At 47.6% G+C, this 18842-nt stretch overlaps 2 protein-coding genes across 2 annotated transcripts in view; both read left to right on the top strand.

Moving 5' to 3' along the window:
• Positions 1 to 275: 275 nt before the first annotated feature.
• The window catches only part of LOC137420741 (uncharacterized), a 211194-nt gene continuing 192627 nt past the window's right edge, over positions 276 to 18842 (top strand). The window contains exon 1 of the mRNA XM_078772371.1: positions 276 to 289. The gene's annotated coding sequence lies outside the window, so the exon portion shown is untranslated. The remainder of the gene's footprint in view (positions 290 to 18842) is intronic.
• The window catches only part of LOC137420740 (uncharacterized), a 99147-nt gene continuing 83454 nt past the window's right edge, over positions 3150 to 18842 (top strand). Inside the window, exon 1 of the mRNA XM_068106072.2 lies at positions 3150 to 3262. The gene's annotated coding sequence lies outside the window, so the exon portion shown is untranslated. The remainder of the gene's footprint in view (positions 3263 to 18842) is intronic.

Raw genomic sequence — 18842 nt, 5'->3', positions numbered from 1 at the left:
AACCGATAAATTATTTTCACCTGTTGATTAAAATTATTTTCACCTGGTGATTAAAATCAATAAATTACAATACACTACTGTACAGAGCGGATTTTGAATTTGAAACCGCTCATCATTTATGCCAGCTACACCGACTTCTTTTTTCCACCAGCTACACTGGCTTCAGTTTTTCCGCCAGCTACACCGACTTCATTTAAGCCAGGTACACCCATTTCAGTACGTACCTGCCAGTCGGACCTACGTACCTCGTCCAGTCGACTGGAAGTCAAGACGATATAGCCTACAGTAGGTAAGTCCTGCATTCTATCCCAATTTATCCATTCAATAAAATTAATTTGAATTTTAATTCTAAGCCCAAGATCAAACAACCTAGCCGAGCTAGGCCTCGGCCTACAGATGTTTGTGAGGGCTGCGTACTCGATCGACTGACTATTGTCATCGAAGCTCTCAGTCTACGCAATGCGTATTCATATTCGAGAGCTTCGTAAGCGAACCTCTATGCCAATTGCATGTATATGTAAATCCATTCAAATTTTCATTTCAAATTTCACCAATTTCTTTTTAAAATTTCCCAAAAAAAAAAATTCAAATTTTTCCCCATTCCCTTGGGAACAAAATTTCATGTTGTCATTTGAAATGTCCCTTCCATGATCCGCCATCTTGGCCCTTCCATGATCCGCCATCTTGCTCACGTGATCTTGCTTTGGTCTGGCGCGACCGATAAATTATTTTCACCTGGTGATTAAAATCAAAAAATATACATATAAATGAATTCATTTATTCATTTATTATTCATCGTTCGCTTTTTACTCCCGCCAGGGAGTAATGCATTCGATCGTGTCTGTGTGTGTGTGTGTGTGTGTGTGTGTGTGTGTGTGTGTGTGTGTGTGTGTGTGTGTGTTCGTGTGTTTGTGTACAAGATATCTGGAAAAGTTTTGAACGGATTTGGATGAAAGTTGGTAGGATGATTGCACGTGGGATAAGGAAGAAATGTTTAGTTTTTGGTGAAGCTCGGGATATTATTCCGGATTCAGGAATTTTTTGAAGGATTGTTTGCCATTGGAAGATAGGGCTCATTTTTTTAAACATTATCTTCTATATATTCTATATTTAACATTGTGATATGAAAATAGTTTTCATATTTGTTGTAAATGTAGTTTAAACTCGTGGTTATGCGTTAGAGCGGTGTATTTTGTCAGCAGCGTCGTCTTCAAGGTTCTTTTTTTTTCTAATAAAGACATATTCTGTCATTTTAAAACCACCAAAGTGTGTATTCGGTTTCCCCGTTTCATAAAATGTGTCGTTTGACACGTATAATGCTTTAAAACGTTTTTTTTTTTTGGTTTTTTTTTACCTCAGAAGAGATATCAACATTACCTCAGCGAATGTCAATCGCGGTGTCAGTATTTTTTTTTTTTTTTTTTTTTGTATACAAGATCGAGGCTCGTGAAAGAGCGAACATTAATCACACAGAAAGACAAACCGACACATAAAACATATAACATCGGCAGCGGTAGACAAGATGGGGAGAGAGGGGGATGGACACAAACACAACATTTCAGAGCAGGGACCGAGAGACATGGAGACATTGAGAGATCTGTGGGAGGGAGAGGGCTTTGGGGGGGAGGCATGGGAAGGGGGGGGGGTGGGAGTGGTATAAAACATATGGACACTGCCAGGACTTTCAGGAAAGAAGTTGGAATTTCAAACAAGGTGGATCTGGGGTGAATTAGTGGGGGTAGAAAAGATCAAGGTTTAGGATGGGGGAAGATAAGAGATGGTGGTGAACAGCTGTTTTAAAGACCTGGAGGGAGGAGTGGGATTGAAGGGAGTGAGGGAGTTTGTTCCAGAGGTGGGAGAAAAGTGGAATGAAAGAGTGAAGGTGAGCAGAGAGCCGAGATTTCGGCAGTTTAACCATCAGAAGGTTGCTGGCAGATCTTGTGCGACCTGTAGGAATATTTGGGGGACAAAGCACAGAGAGAGCTGGGGGAGCAAGGCCGGAGAGGAGTCGGTAGAAGACAGAAAGACCACCTACCTGCCTGCGGTGAGTGAGTGAAAGGCCCTCAGAGTTAGCTTCATCGCGGGAGATTCCAATGATTCTGAAAGCTTTGGCTTCAACAGCGTGAAGCCGAGCTCGGTGTGAGGCAGGAGCACCGGCCCATAGTGGAGCGGCCCATTTTGGAGCCCATAGTATTCCATTGAGCTGCGGATGAAAGCCTTGTATGTGGTGAGGAGCTCAGGTGTGCCAAGGAAGGACTTCGCACGACGGAGGATGCCCAGTCGGCGACTGGCTTTGCAGGCCAGCTTGGAAATGTGGTTTTCCCAGGAAAGATCATGGCAGACAGTGAGACCCAAAAGCTTGAGCGACAGAACTTCTTGGAGAGGATTGTTGAGAAAGTAGATGGGAGGGTTGTCCGGAGAGACATCGTAAGAGTGTGAGATTTGTCAGGATTGAAAGACATGTTCCATTTGTTTGACCAGTCTGTTATTTTGTTGAATTTGATGAACTTATAAAGACTTAGGTGAGTTATAAGTGGGACAAGCATGCGCACGGAATCTTCCCAGAAGAATGAGTGGTCGCATTAGCTTGTACGACTTAAAATGAGCGAGTTTTGTTTTCACGTTTGGGCCAGTTTTACATGTTGTATCCCGAAGGAATGAAACGCACGTTTTCCTGGCTTACAATTTTATTTCAAGTCACACATGCCTCAAAATACTCACTTACATTGAATTGAACGCTGAATCCGAAAATGTAAGTGAAATTGCCTTGATTTTTTTTTAACATTATCTTCTATATATTCCAAATATATATTTGTGCAGTGTCTGTCTTGTGTTGTCTTGTCTTGTCTTGTCACTGAACTACTCCCTCAAACTTTTGTGAAATCGTACTATTCCAACTTGACCCACGGCGGGAGTATGCGCCCTACTGAGTGGCGTTCTATTTCAAAAAAGCATCTTGCTCACGTGATCTTGCTTTGGTCTGGCGCGACCGATAAATTATTTTCACCTGGTGATTAAAATCAATAAATTACAATACAATACAATACAGTACTGTACAGAACGGATTTTGAATTCGAACCCGCTCATCATTTACGCCAGCTACACCGACCGCTTTTTTACACCAGCTACACCGTCTACAGTTTTCCGCCAGCTACACCGACTTCATTTAAGCCAGGTACACCGATTTCAGGACGTCCCTGCCAGTCGGACCTACGTACCTGGTCCAGTCGACGAGAAGTCCATACTATATAGCCTACAACAGGTAAGTCCTGCATTCTATCCCAATCTATCCATTCAATAAAATTAATTTGAATTTTAATTCTAAGCCCAAGATCAAACAACCTAGCCTAGCTAGGCCTCGGCCTACAGATGCTTGCGAGGGCTGCGTACTCGATCGACTGACTATTGTCGACGAAGCTCTCACTCCACGCAATGCGTATTCATAATCATATTATATCTCAACCAAGCTTCTGCCGTATCATTTCGCAGGTAAACAATGCACCGCTTCCATTGATGGGGAGAGCTGTGAAATTTCCATCCCCGGCAAATATACAGGATGAAGTTGCAGATTTTTACGATATTGCTAATTTCGCAGACTTGGCCTTGGAACTCTGTCGTTTTTCTGTCGCCAAACCACAGAAAATGAACATAAACGGCAATGAAATGTGACATCGAGCCTTGGAAACCACTTGAGACAATCTTCATAACTTTATGTGGGGCACTCAGCTCAGCAGGGTACTTAAAGAGTGTTTATGAATTTCAAGATAACAACTCCACTCAGCAAAGTGGGGTACTTAGCAGTTAAGTAGTCTTAAATTAAGAAGTGATATGAATACCGGCCCAGGACTGTATGGACTCTATGCACATACTGGACTGCATGGATGGAGATTACACTCTCGTTCTGCGAGGCTGCGTCATCGCGGTTTTTTCATGACGTCACACGTTTCATGACTCCTCCCTTTCAGCTCGAATGTATCTTGCAGATTTCTCAAATTTCATCAGGAGGTGAGGTAACGGGTCTGTACTCGTGACCATAGATATATTACTAGATGCCGCATGGCCTATCAGCGCTTGTTGTCGCGATACGTTGGAAGCGCCGCCATTTTGCGGAGGTACAACCAGCATGTGTGATCATTGGATCCAAGGCAAAAAAATGGACTCCTAGACCGTAGCTCGGTTAATAATGAACGGATCTGTACAATTAATACCTCATTTTAATGCTGAGGAAAATTTCTATTTAATAAGAGCAAAGTTTTTCATCGGAGTAAAGTTGGGGGTACTGTAAAAAGCAGACCGGCCAGAATATTAAGCGGACCATCCAGAATCGCAGACCACCCACACAGCAGGAGCAGACCATACACTGAATAAACATTCTCTGTGACTCACAGGAAATTAATTAAGATTAGATGTACATATAACATGATGTTAAATATGGACTAACCAAATAATACTTTTAAAAAAGGCTATCAATTAAGCTCAATCAATTAATCCCTACCTCAGGCCAACTTAACTCAGGCTTCTCAACGCCAGGGGGGTTGACTCAGCCTGTCATCCTTCCGAGGTCGGAGGTCGGCTAATTGAGTACCAGTTCACTGGTAATCCCTGTTTGTCGTTAAAGGCGGCAAAAAGGGTTGGCGTCAGGAAGGGCATCCGGCCGTAAAACATTGCTTCAAAAAGGGGACCGAAAAACAACAACAACCACGGTTCCCGAAAAAGGCCAACCCCCGCTTTGCGGTGAAAAATGGCCTCTAAAGGTGGTTTTTATAATTAATCCCTACCTCAAACAATTGTTGTGTTTAAATGCATGTACATGTATAACACACATAATCCTGTCATCTAAGAAACTCGGCTTGTGCTTGGATGGGAGATGTGTGCATGGAAGGCTGAGTGTTGTTCGCTTGGCGCGGCAGAGACAGACACACACCTGTGTCAAGAGACAGACACAGACTGGCACGGATCGACAGACACATACACAGACTCGCACGGCAGACACAGACACGGACCGGCGCAACAGAGACAGAAGACACAGACAGACCGGCTTGGCAGACAGACACCCACAGGCACGGCAGAGACAGTGTATGTATGCCTGTGTTTGTGTGTGTGTATGTGTGTGTATGTGTGTGTGTGTGTTCATGTGTGTGTTCATGTGTGTGTTCATGTGTGTGTTTATGTGTGTGTCTGTGTGTGTTCATGTGTGTGTATGTGTGTGTTCATGTGTGTGTTTATGTGGGTGTGTGTGTGTATGCATGTGTGTGTATATGTGTGTTTATGTGTGTGTTCATGTGTGTGTGCGTGCATGTGTGTGTTTATGTATATGTCTGTGTGTGTTCATGTGTGTGTGTGCATGTGTGTGTGTGTGTGCATGCATGTCTGTGTTCGTTTATGTGTGTGTATATGTGTGTGCCTGTGTGTATGTGTGTATATGGCTGTGTTTGTGCGTGTGTGTATGTGTGTGTGTATATGGCTGTGTTTATGCGTGTTGTGTGTGTTTATGTGTGTGTGTGTTTATGTGTCTGTGTTTTTGTGGGGTAAAATGAGCGTATCTTTCATTAAAACAGCTGTTCACTACCATCTCTTATCTTCCCCCATCCAAAACCTTGATCTTTTCTACCCCCGTTAATACATCCCAAATCCACCTCTTTGAATCTCCGACTTCATTCCGGAAATTCCTAGCAATGTCCATTTGTTATATTCTGTGTACCACTCCCCCCCACCCCCTCTCCAACAACCTCCAGCCCTCTCCCTTCCATAGATCTCCCGATGTCCCTGTTCTCTACTGTTGTGTTTGTGTGTTTCCCTCTCTCTGCCCCTCTTGTCTCCCGCTCCCTTCATTTTATGTTTTATGTGTCTGTTTGTCTTTTTTTGTGTTTAATGCGTTGGCTCTTACACGAGCCTCGACTTTGTATACAAAAAAAAGAAATAACAAATCTTCATATGATCACCTATCATACGCCGCGCGCAGAATCTCAACCTCAATCTTGATAATCCGTGTAAATCATCCAGTTGTTTCACGTTAGACGAGTCCGTCAACGTGTTTAACTTTTAAATTAAACACAATCAGTAATGGTGGTTTCCCGCTCATCAACACGATTACCTGAGTCCATCTTTAACCTTCTTTCTGAAGGCCTCAGTGAGCTCTTTTGATCGAGGCATGGTGACTCCGCACACTTCAACAACAAAGAGCAAACCAAACTAAATGTCTGAGGTTTAAATAAAACAGGTCCAAGATCTCCAAGATCCAAGATCCTCTCTGACGATATTCTAACCATTTGCACCTGAGCTGGTGCACCTTATTCTAATTTTAGGTATTTGAAGTAGTGATAAATGTAGGGGTGTACTTACTTTTTCCACATGCAAAATTTGCATTTATGTTTATTTAAATTATACAATGGACTACAATATGTAAATGTTTCATGATATTTGTTATATTATATCACCTTTATCTATCAATATTGTTGAAATGAAGATCAAATAGCTGTATGTTGAAATATGTTGAAAAAGTCAAAACTTTACATGGGGTGTGCTTACTTTTTCACGTGACTGTATATATGTTGTTGCGGATCTCAAATGTCGGCTCTCCCCTTACCAAGAGGGGGTTAAACCCTTGTCTGTTATCTGGCCGACGCGATCCTGGGGTTATAACGTCCTTCCCAGGCAGTGTTAGGGTTTTAGGACTGGGTATTCGCTATTACCTAAGTAATAACGCTGACCGAGAACGAGGGAATAACTCCCGCTCGAACCAAGGATTTGATGGTATACGCCGAGCGGTTAGCGATCCGCGATCTGAGCTATTACCAATGCGACAAGACCCGATTATAGCGGTTGCGATCGTGCCACGTTTACCCAATAGAAGAAAAGACTAATGCGATCGGATGAGAGGAAAACCAGGAAGAACAAGTAATTTATTTACAATTTGTACAAGAAGGAGAAGAGGAAACGAAAGAAATATACAAAATAGGAAGAGGAAGAAGCAGAACACAGGGCAGCCTTAAACAGTCTTATTCTTAATACCCATGACGAACATACACACTCACACAGGGATTGTAGATGGTGGATGGAAGGTCCAGCGGTGAGGTCCAGGCTCCGGTCGGCTCCAGTCCAGGCTCCGGTCGGCTCCAGTCCAGGCTCCGGTCCAGCGGCGAAACCCGGCAGGCAGCTCCGCTCGTAGTTGAGCACGACCGGACAATTTATCTAACGGGGAAAAGCTGGTTCGCTGCGTACGTAATATTTGCACCATACAAATGTGCCAAACGCCCCCTCCCCAATGTACTCCTTTGATAAGGTCCTTCTTTCATAAGCGCCACTGCATAAGTCCTGTCAATGCAACGCGCGTTCTCCCAGCAAGTCAGTCAAGGCGAGCTCTCTCACAACTAATCAAGCGCGCCGTATCTCTCCTCTCTCTTGAAAGTGTGGTTCGTTCGCTTTTATAACTCACCAAGCGATCACTCCACGAACCCCAAAGCCACGCCTGTCAGCGATCCTACCTCAGCCCTGGTTGTCTGGGCCTCGCCTACCGGCCACGCCCTGATGGTGAGTTGACATGGCCACACCTTCTTCTTGGCGTTCCGCCCCCTTTCTCGGGCCTAACCTCGTGGCTTATGGCGGCGTTTGAGCGAGCTCCAGCTCAAGGCAGCGAACGCTGCTAACAAAAGGCAGCGGCAAAATTGGACAGGGCCATGGGGCACCGACTGGAGGGTGCGTAATGGCGTCGCTTGGAGAGGGAGGCTGCAAAATGAACGGAATGGGCCTACTTCTTATTTGATTGACACAATGCAGATTCAACAATTGGAAACACGGCCTTATCTAAACACATACTAATAAACCACCTTTAGAGGCCATTTTTCCCCACAAAGCGGGGGTTGGCCTTTTTCGGGGACCGTGGTTGTTGTTGTTTTTCGGTCCCCTTTTTGAAGCAATGTTTTACGGCCGGATGCCCTTCCTGCCGCCAACCCTTTTTGTCGCCTTTTACGACAAACAGGGAATTACCAGTGAACTGGTACTCAATTAGCCGACCTCGGAAGGATGACAGGCTGAGTCAACCCCCCCTGGCGTTAATTCAGCGATCGACCGGGATTCGAACCCAGGATCCTAGGATCCTAAGCCGGGACCCTAGCCGCGAGCCCAACACCAGGGTCAACACTAATGAAATAACTAAAGAGTCCTATGATGACCTACGTGTTGCTTGTGGCCTACCTCTGGGGTGCAACCTTTAACCTTTTAATGATGGGATATTTACAAGAAAGTGTGGGTTCTAAAACCGCAACAATATATATATCTATATATATATATATATACAGTGGAACCTTGACTTATGAGTTTAATTCGTTCTGTGACCGAGCTCGTAACTCAATTTGCTCGTTTCTCAAATTAAATTTCCCCATTAAAATGCATTGAAATGCTATTAATCCGTTCCAGCCCGCCAAAAACCACACCAATTTTTTTTTAAATATACAGTATATATAAAAATATCTCGCGCTTTATATTTCACCTGTATGCAGCATACAAGTTGGCAGGATGGCCTGGACTGGAGGTACGCACACTTGACTCTAAACTGTCCAGCCTGGGTTTGAATCCCGACCCAGCTATAACCTGTCATGGGTGAATCACAGGCAGGGTGATTCATCAATGTGTGTACCGCTAAACTGGGCGCCCCATTTGCGTCCCATTAGTTGTTGGATGTTAAGGATCTCACCGTGTTTTCCACAAAGAGAAGGCGAGCTATCGCCGGCACTCTGAACAAGTTGTGGCCTGGCATGCTCTTCTCCTCTGCCGTTATATACGTCCTCCTCGGCATCTTTTTCCAGAAGAGCCCTGTCTCGTCACAGTTGAAGATTTGCTGGGGGATGTATCGTTCGGCTTCTATCAGTTCGGCAAAAGTTCTAATAAAATCTTCAGCTGCCTTCACATCCGCCTCACCAAGTCGACAACACGCACACCTCGCTCATGTTTTTTGACGATTGCGTGTTTTATATCCAAGCACATCATCCTCTTCTTCTTCTCAGTTATAATAAAATCTTCAGCTGCCTTCACATCCGCCTCACCAAGTCGACAACACGCACACCTCGCTCATGTTTTTCGACGATTGCGTGTTTTATATCCAAGCACATCATCCTCTTCTTCTTCTCAGTTATAATAAAATCTTCAGCTGCCTTCACATCCGCCTCACCAAGTCGACAACACGCACACCTCGCTCATGTTTTTCGACGATTGCGTGTTTTATATCCAAGCACATCATCCTCTTCTTCTTCTCAGTTATACTAAAATCTTCAGCTGCCTTCACATCCGCCTCACCAAGTCGACAACACGCACACCTCGCTCATCTTTTTCGACGATTGCGTGTTTTATATCCAAGCACATCATCCTCTCTTCCCTTGGCACTCAATTTCTTAGGACCCATGGTTAAAACTAAGAAATTTTCCAAAATAACCAAAATGCGAAAACAAAGCAGCAGCGATATACGGCAGAGATACTTGCACGGCAAGATAACCACGTGACCGGAACCCACCTGGTGGCGGGTGGCGAAAGCTCGTAACTCAAATCTCGGCTCGCATCTCAAAGCAATAATCCGCCCGAGCGACGGCGACGCCCGAGCGACGGATTAAGATGTTATGATGGGCCGAGCGGAATGGCCGCCGTGTTCGCACAGTTTACCCGATTCCACCCGACGTTGACCAAATCGCGCTATGCTAAATCAATGAAGGAAAGGACACAACGGCTGGGATAAATGAAACGACACAAGGGGTACAGTTCTCAAGACCTCCGGAGGAGGATATAATTGGTGATGCAGAAAAGGGTTAGATTACAAGGTAAGAGGTAAAGCACAGAAGAGATAGGCACTTAGACACAATCTTATCTATCCCAGACAGACCACAGACAAATGGAACAAGACTGACTTACACAGGGATTGATGGCAGGGAAGGACAGGCAGTCGATAGCACAAGGTGCACCTTGGCTCAGGGACAGGATACAGCTCGGTCCAGTCCAGAGATGCGGGGAGGTATTGCAGCGCTCGGAGGTGGCGTCTCTCTTCCTTCAAGTCCAGCGCGCATCTGACGTCACCTCCCTCTTCCTGCGCATGCTCAGCGGGGAGTGACACGCCCTCGGCTCGTTGGCCCCGCCCCAGATGGGATCGGTCCGCCGCTTCTATTGGGTGCGGGGGGTTACCGGGCTCCGCCCTTGACGAGGAGCTGACAGCGAGCCCCTACGTGGTAACCCCATCGAGCACATGTTCGATGGCGGCTAACCAAGCCGGAGTGAGGATGCGCACTCCCCGCGCCGCCGCCGTTGTTGTTGCTGTTGTTGTTGTTGTTGCTGAACCGTGAGGAAAAGCTGCGGGGAGGTATTGGGAGGTCCTAAACTTCCTAACGGTGCCATACAATCACATTCTGGTGCAACGAAGAGTCAGAATTAATGGAAACGAGTCCTTAACTGACATAGACTAAGAATAACTAGCAAGATGTCCTATAGTTGTCTACGTGAGATGCGGTGGACCTGGATGCGACATTTAATGGGGGAAATAGGGGAAGGTCGGGTCTACAGAGTGTTGTTTACAGAAAATGGGACTAGGGAATGGGGGATTGGGGATAGTTGGGAAGTATGGAGGAAATAGGGGAATATTTACAAGCGGATATGGATGGAGGCCAATCTCATATCCGCAACAATATATATACAGTGGAACCTTGACTTACGAGTTTAATTCGTTCCGTGACCGAGCTCGTAACTCAAACTCGAAATAACCGAACTCGAAATAACCAAAATGCGAAAAAAAAAATGCAGCGCTGTACGACAGAGATACGTACTGTACGTGCACGGCAAGATAACCACGTGACCAGAACCCACCTGGCGACGTGAACTCGAAATAACCAAAATGCGGAAAAAAAAATGCAGCGCTGTACGACAGAGATACGTACTGTACGTGCACGGCAAGATAACCACGTGACCAGAACCCACCTGGCGGCGTGAACTCGAAATAACCAAAATGCAAAAAAAAAAAATGCAGCGCTATACGACAGAGATACGTACTGTACGTGCACGGCAAGATAACCACGTGACCAGAACCCACCTGGCGGCGTGAACTCGAAATAACCAAAATGCGAAAAAAAAAATGCAGCGCTATACGACAGAGATACGTACTGTACGTGCACGGCAAGATAACCACGCGACCAGAACCCACCTGGCGGCGTGAACTCGAAATAACCAAAATGCGAAGAAAAAAAATGCAGCGCTATACGACAGAGATACGTACTGTACGTGCACGGCAAGATAACCACGTGACCAGAACCCACCTGGCGGCGTGAACTCGAAATAACCAAAATGCGAAAAAAAAATGCAGCGCTATACGACAGAGATACGTACTGTACGTGCACGGCAAGATAACCACGTGACCGGGTGGCGAAAGCTCGTAACTCGGATCTCGGCTCGCATCTCAAAGCAATAAACCGCCCGAGCGACGGCTCGTATCTCGAAAAACTCGTAAGTTGGGGCACTCGTAAGTCAAGGTTCCACTGTATATATATATATATATATATATATATATTGTAACGGATTTGAGAATCCTGTAATTTGTGTAAATACCTCCATAATTGTAAAGGTCAAAGGTCGTCCCCTTAGTTAATTCATCGCATACACCTAGCCAATCTTAGAACCCCTAAATAGTTATTCCCTTATTATATGTTAGTTTAAGGCTCTGTTGCCCAGTAATTAACACTCCATTGCACCGAATCAAATAAGAATAGCTCCCCTTCAATAATTACATTTCCCAGCCAAACTCTCCCTCTCTGGGTAACGCAGCTTGACAAGCGTTGGGTGCGCGCCCCTCAACTGGCCTGGCTTTGGAAGCGGCGTTCGCTGCTATGATGAATATGTGCTCCGTGCTCTGTTTGGACAGGAAGTATGGGGTCGCCGGGAAGAGGCAAGCCCAGGGCGCGCCACGAAAGGCGGGGCTGTTCAGCCCCATGCCAAAATAAGGATACAAGCCCGTGGCTCGCCACGAGGGGCGCGCTGTTCGACTCCATGCCCAAATAAGGTAGCAAGACCGTGGCATTGCCATATAAGGTCACGAAACAGAGCACGGGGGAGGGCGGTACCCAAAACAGACGAGGGCGTGTCACACCCGCGCTTGAGGTATGATATATGCGTGCGACAAAATCGCGAAGGGGAGAGATACAGCAAGAGATACAGAGGGTGGTGCCAAGAGAGACCAAGAGAGAGACCAAGAGAGAGCCCGAGGCGTGTCGAGGCAAGAACCAGCCCTGCCGCGTGCAACGAACAGGATACATGTGCCGCCGCCGCCTTGCTCGCTTTCAGCCCGGAGAGGACCTGTTTGCTGTGCGCCTTGCCAAACCTTCCAGCCTCGTGGTCCCACCTTCCTCTCCCTCCAGCCAATCCAATCTGCAATTCCCCATTCGTGTACGTGAGTTTGTTTTGTGTGTCTTGTCCCTGGGGTACAAGTAAGACTGCATAGATAAGCTAGAAATTGCTCTGTGTCCTTCTGCTCCTTCCATTTCCCTGTAAATTACATTTCTTTTCTCACCTGCTTTGGTTGTGTGTAAATAAGAATAAATCCTGTTCTTCCTACCTTGCCTTCTTTCCTTCACATCCGTTAGTCCTTGTCTTTTCCATCATTGAATACCTGTGGCACGATTTGGCCAACGTTTAGGATCGGGTTTAGTCTTTGGTAATGGCTCGAACGTCGTGTTGCTAACACCGCTCGGCAATTATAACATCTAAAACCGGGTTCGAGCGGGAGTCCCTCCTCTGCTCGCGGTCAGGAGTGGCACTTAGGTCCTTGGGACTTTTCGTAGACCAAATACCCTGGCTGCTCCCGACCGGGAGGAGCGTTGGGACCCCCAGGACTCACGTCGGTCAGTCGCGGACAAGGGGATTGATCCCCCCTTCTTAAGGGGGAAAAGGGCCGACGGAGAGATCCGTAACAATATATATATATATATATATATATATATATATATATATATATATATATATATATATATATATATATATATATATATATATATATATATATATATGTATATATATATATATATATATATATATATATATATATATATATATACAGTGGAACCTTGACTTACGAGTGCACCAACTTACGAGTTTTCCGAGATACGAGCCGTCGCTCGGGCGGTTTATTGCTTTGAGATGCGAGCCGAGATCCGAGTTACGAGCTTTCGCCACCCGGTCACGTGGTTATCTTGCCGTGCACGTACAGTACGTATCTCTGTCGTATAGCGCTGCATTTTTTTTTCGCATTTTGGTTATTTCGAGTTCACGCCGCCAGGTGGGTTCTGGTCACGTGGTTATCTTGCCGTGCACGTACAGTACGTATCTCTGTCGTATAGCGCTGCATTTTTTTTCTTCGCATTTTGGTTATTTCGAGTTCACGCCGCCAGGTGGGTTCTGGTCGCGTGGTTATCTTGCCGTGCACGTACAGTACGTATCTCTGTCGTATAGCGCTGCATTTTTTTTTTCGCATTTTGGTTATTTCGAGTTCACGCCGCCAGGTGGGTTCTGGTCACGTGGTTATCTTGCCGTGCACGTACAGTACGTATCTCTGTCGTATAGCGCTGCATTTTTTTTTTTGCATTTTGGTTATTTCGAGTTCACGCCGCCAGGTGGGTTCTGGTCACGTGGTTATCTTGCCGTGCACGTACAGTACGTATCTCTGTCGTACAGCGCTGCATTTTTTTTTTCGCATTTTGGTTATTTCGAGTTCACGTCGCCAGGTGGGTTCTGGTCACGTGGTTATCTTGCCGTGCACGTACAGTACGTATCTCTGTCGTACAGCGCTGCATTTTTTTTTTCGCATTTTGGTTATTTCGAGTTCGGTTATTTCGAGTTTGAGTTACGAGCTCGGTCACGGAACGAATTAAACTCGTAAGTCAAGGTTCCACTGTATATATATTGTTGCGGATATGAGATTGGCCTCCATCCATATCCGCTTGTAAATATTCCCCTATTTCCTCCATACTTCCCAACTATCCCCAATCCCCCATTCCCTAGTCCCATTTTCTGTAAACAACACTCTGTAGACCCGACCTTCCCCTATTTCCCCCATTAAATGTCGCATCCAGGTCCACCGCATCTCACGTAGACAACTATAGGACATCTTGCTAGTTATTCTTAGTCTATGTCAGTTAAGGACTCGTTTCCATTAATTCTGACTCTTCGTTGCACCAGAATGTGATTGTATGGCACCGTTAGGAAGTTTAGGACCTCCCAATACCTCCCCGCAGCTTTTCCTCACGGTTCAGCAACAACAACAACAACAGCAACAACAACGGCGGCGGCGCGGGGAGTGCGCATCCTCACTCCGGCTTGGTTAGCCGCCATCGAACATGTGCTCGATGGGGTTACCACGTAGGGGCTCGCTGTCAGCTCCTCGTCAAGGGCGGAGCCCGGTAACCCCCCGCACCCAATAGAAGCGGCGGACCGATCCCATCTGGGGGGGGGCCAACGAGCCGAGGGCGTGTCACTCCCCGCTGAGCATGCGCAGGAAGAGGGAGGTGACGTCAGATGCGCGCTGGACTTGAAGGAAGAGAGACGCCACCTCCGAGCGCTGCAATACCTCCCCGCATCTCTGGACTGGACGAGCTGTATCCTGTCCCTGAGCCAAGGTGCACCTTGTGCTATCGACTGCCTGTCCTTCCCTGCCATCAATCCCTGTGTAAGTCAGTCTTGTTCCATTTGTCTGTGGTCTGTCTGGGATAGATAAGATTGTGTCTAAGTGCCTATCTCTTCTGTGCTTTACCTCTTACCTTGTAATCTAACCCTTTTCTGCATCACCAATTATATCCTCCTCCGGAGGTCTTGAGAACTGTACCCCTTGTGTCGTTTCATTTATCCCAGCCGTTGTGTCCTTTCCTTCATTGATTTAGCATAGCGCGATTTGGTCAACGTCGGGTGGAATCGGGTAAACTGTGCGAACACGGCGGCCATTCCGCTCGGCCCATCATAACATCTTAATCCGCGTGTCCGTAACAATTGGTGTCGGGAAGTGGGATTGGACCCGAAGCGCGCTTCACGCGCTCGAAATTATTAACGGCGAAATTTGATTTTGTTTTACAAAAATAAAAACCCGAATTTTGAAAGTCGCGCTATGGCAGATCAAGACGGCTGGGTTCCGGTAGAGGAGAGTGAGGCAGGGTCGATCCAGGACCAAATTGAGGGACATGAGGAGAGCGAAGCAGTGAGGGCGGCAGGTTCGCAAAATGGCGCCTCGCACATAGCTACGGCGGCCGCACCCGCTGCACAAGTGGGAGGGATGGCCCAAATGCAGGCCCTCATGGAGCAATTTATGGCGCAAATGCAGGCGTCCCTCAAACTGCAGAGTGAGCAATTGGGGGTAATGGGAAACCAAATGGGGGTAATGGGGAACTGGATGGATGCTCAGGGTGAGCGATTGGAGGGCCAAATGGGGGTAATGAGGGACGAAGTGAGGGGTACCGGTGAGGGGTTAGACAATGGGATAAAAGAGGTAAAGAATGGGTTAGAGGGGTTAGAAAACAGTATGGAAGGCAAATTGAGGGACATGAGGGACCAAGCGGAAAGGGAAGTTAAAAAAATTGGGCAGCAGATAGAGGGGGTCAGAATGGGGGTAGAAACTAAATTGGATGCTCACAGGGAGGAAATGGAGCAGATGAGGGTGGCATCTGGGCAGGAGATGCAAGTGATGGGAGAAGAGATCAGAAGAGGTGTGAGTGAGGAGGTCGGAGGAGTGCGCGAGGAGGTGAGGCACTGTAAGGAGCGCATGGAGAAGGAGGTGAGAAAGGGGACTGTAAAATTGCAAGGTGGTATAGAGGAGTTGACGCTGGGAGTAGAACAACTGACAGTGGGACAAAAGGAGTTGGGGGACCAGGTAAAGAAGAACACAGCGGTAATAGAGGGTTTAAAATCGACACAGAAGGAGATGAAAAAGGACGTAGGGGTAATTAAAAAAGAGTGTCAGACGGTACATGAGGACCTGACGAGAAAAATGAACAAGGTGGTAGAGGTGATGGAGGTTAAAGAGCGGGAGGTGCGGGAGCACATAGAAAAAAATAAGGTGGAGTTAGAGGAAGAACTTAAGGGGCGCACGAGGAGATGAAGGAGGTGAAGCAGAAATTAGAAGAAGTGGAAGAAGGGGTGAGCGAAATTAAGAAGCGACGGAGAGAGGATAAGAAAGAGATAAAGGAGGAAGTAAAAGAATTGGTCCAAAGTCTGTGTTCGGATCGTGATGATGTGCTCATTAACCGGATGAGGGATTCGCAGGTGATGGAGGAGAAGCGAAGAGAAAGAGGACCTGGTGTAAGTGGTGACCAATATGGTCGTGCGTATGATGCGCCAGGTGATTTAATAAGCTTGGGGGTCGAGATAGACCCGGATGTTCGTGAGAGGCCGTTGGTGAAGTGTGCGACAGGTCTGGTGTGCGAAAAAGGAGGTGTGCGAGAAAGTCCGACTCTGGGGTGTGTGAGGAAAAAGTGCGCGCCGACCAGTGAGTGTGCTGTCGAGAGTGAGTCGGTCGTAGCGCGTGTGCGAGGGAGCACATGGAAGCGCGTAGTGAGGAGTGTTACAGAGGGTGTAAAGGGACAATGCACGCCTGTGGTGAGTGTTACAGAGGATGTAACGGGAGAGGGTGTGCGAGAAAGATGTGACGGACAGGTGCATGGGGAAAGAGTGCGCTGTCAAAAGTAAGGAAGAGTGTACACCTGTGGTGAGTGTTACAGAGGGTGTAACGGGAGAGTGTGCGCGAGAAAGGTGTGTAACGGACGGGTGCATGAGGAAAGAGTGCGCTGTCAAGAGTGGAGGTGAGAGTAGTAAGAGTGACACGGAGCGTGAGTTGGTTGTGACAGGTGAGAAAGGAAGCACACCTGGAATGGTAGAGCGTGTGTGGGAATGCACGCTGGAATTGGTAGTGAGGCACGTGGTTGGGTGTGCGAGTGAAAGCACACCTGTGATTGTCACAGAGGAGGTAACCGAGGAAGGGACGCGAAGAGGTGTGTTGGTGAGGTGTGCGACCAACGAATGTGTGCCAAAGTGTTCGGTGGTCAGGTGTGTGACCAAGGCTGTGAGTGGAATGAGTGTACCTGGGTGTGTTAGAGAAGGTACGACGAGGAGCATGGGAACGGCTGGATGTGTGAGCAAGGAATGGGCTGCGGGGTGTAAGCATGCAGGTGAGGCATCGACGGTAACCGGGTTAGAGGTTAGAGCGACTTATAGCCGAATCGGGCCCTCGGTGCGCGTCGGGCAGCTTCGCGTGCCGCGAGAACCAGCGGGGATCCGAGCCACGGCGGGGTCGAAAGGACCGCCGTACGCGATCCACGCTGGGCCTCGCTTTGAACGGCCGCGTCCGTACTCCACTAGGCGGAGCGGGCAGCCCGATAGGAAGGGTCGTCATGGCGACCACTTTTTGTTGAGGCATTCCAGCAGGTCGAGATCGGGCCATGGGATGGCTCCGTGCCGAGATGGTGCGTGGGACCTCGGCCCGGGTAAACCTCCTTCCCTGCACCGAATGCGGGACGTATCCAGCCGCTGGCACAAAACAACCCGCATTCATTGCTCGGCTGTACGAAGCCGGGCTGTAGGCGTGAATTGGCGCACCGAGAGGCATTAGTAAGTAGACTGTAATGACGAGGATAGTGTTTTGGCCCCGAAATTAGAAAAACAAAATTTGATGATTGGCAAAGGATTGGCAGTAATGATTGGCAGATGATGGGTAGTGATTGGCAAATTTTTGATTTGTTGAAATTTGATGTGCAAAATTGGTAGTGGGAGATGCCCGATGTGGTGGGATGGCAACTCTGTCATCCCTCACAAACGTGGGGCAAAGGAGCGCTAGTTTATGGGGTTTATGGCAGTGAAAACTAGCCCGGGTGGGTTAGGATATATTGTGTGTAGGGCCCTAGAAGATGACATTAGGTGACGTTAAGTTTAGATAGTGACTGATACCTGTAGAGGGGACGCAGGTAGATTAGAGTGGATGATAATGACGAGGGAGCGCAATAGTTTAAAGGGACGACTGGGAAGCGCAAGTTTCAGAGGGGAGTAGTTAGATGAGATGATGCTGTGTGAGAACTGGACAGGTGTGTGGAGCAGTGTGGAGCAGTGAGTGTTGTGGATCAGCGCGAATGCGCTTGGGGGAGAGAAGGGTGCAGGCGGCACCAAGTATGAGAGCGCAGGTGTGCAAGTACAGGTGTGTGGAATACATGGAGTAAGTGGTACGGAGTGGTGTGCATGGTGCGAAGGTGTGGATGGGGGAAGAGTGGACCCCTTTTCACGAGTACCCGGGGAGGGTAGTTTAAAGAATAGTTAGAAGGTATAGGTAAATTGTGGTTGGATATTGGCATTTGTGGTGCGGTTGCAGAATGGTATTGTGGATGGGTGCATTAGTGTTGTGGAAATGGCTGGGCGTGTGGCCTGTTAGTGTGTGTAGTTGGTTTGGGCACTCCACCACTGTGAGGATGTCGGCCAGGTGAGGCCGCAGGTGGGCTCTGGGAGCCGGTAGTAGTTGTTGTGGATGGGGTCCGAGGATCCGGAGGACGGACCCGGGTAGCCCGTGCCAGAGAGGGCACTGAGGGGGTGAGAGTGCGAGAGGGCCTTCCCCAGTTAGTTAGGTTAGGGTGAGGAGCAGGTAAGCTCGGGTGGCAACTACAGTGGTGGAGGTGTGCAGGTGGGTAGACCTGCTGGGAGAGCTACACGTCACAGCCCAGAAATTGTGCAAGGGCACCGGGAGATGAATCGGGGGAGTGAGACCCCAAATTGAGAAGCACCACAGTTTGGTCAATGGGAATTGGTTTTTAGAACCCATAGTGTAAGTTGGCCAATGGATTGGCAGGGAAAGACCCCGG

This window comes from Myxine glutinosa, chromosome 2, assembly GCF_964187855.1.
Source record: "Myxine glutinosa chromosome 2, kmMyxGlut1.1, whole genome shotgun sequence".
In the NCBI taxonomy this organism is placed as follows: domain Eukaryota; kingdom Metazoa; phylum Chordata; class Myxini; order Myxiniformes; family Myxinidae; genus Myxine; species Myxine glutinosa.
Note: the sequence above shows the minus strand (reverse complement) of the source record. Positions and strands in the feature narration are given on the sequence as shown.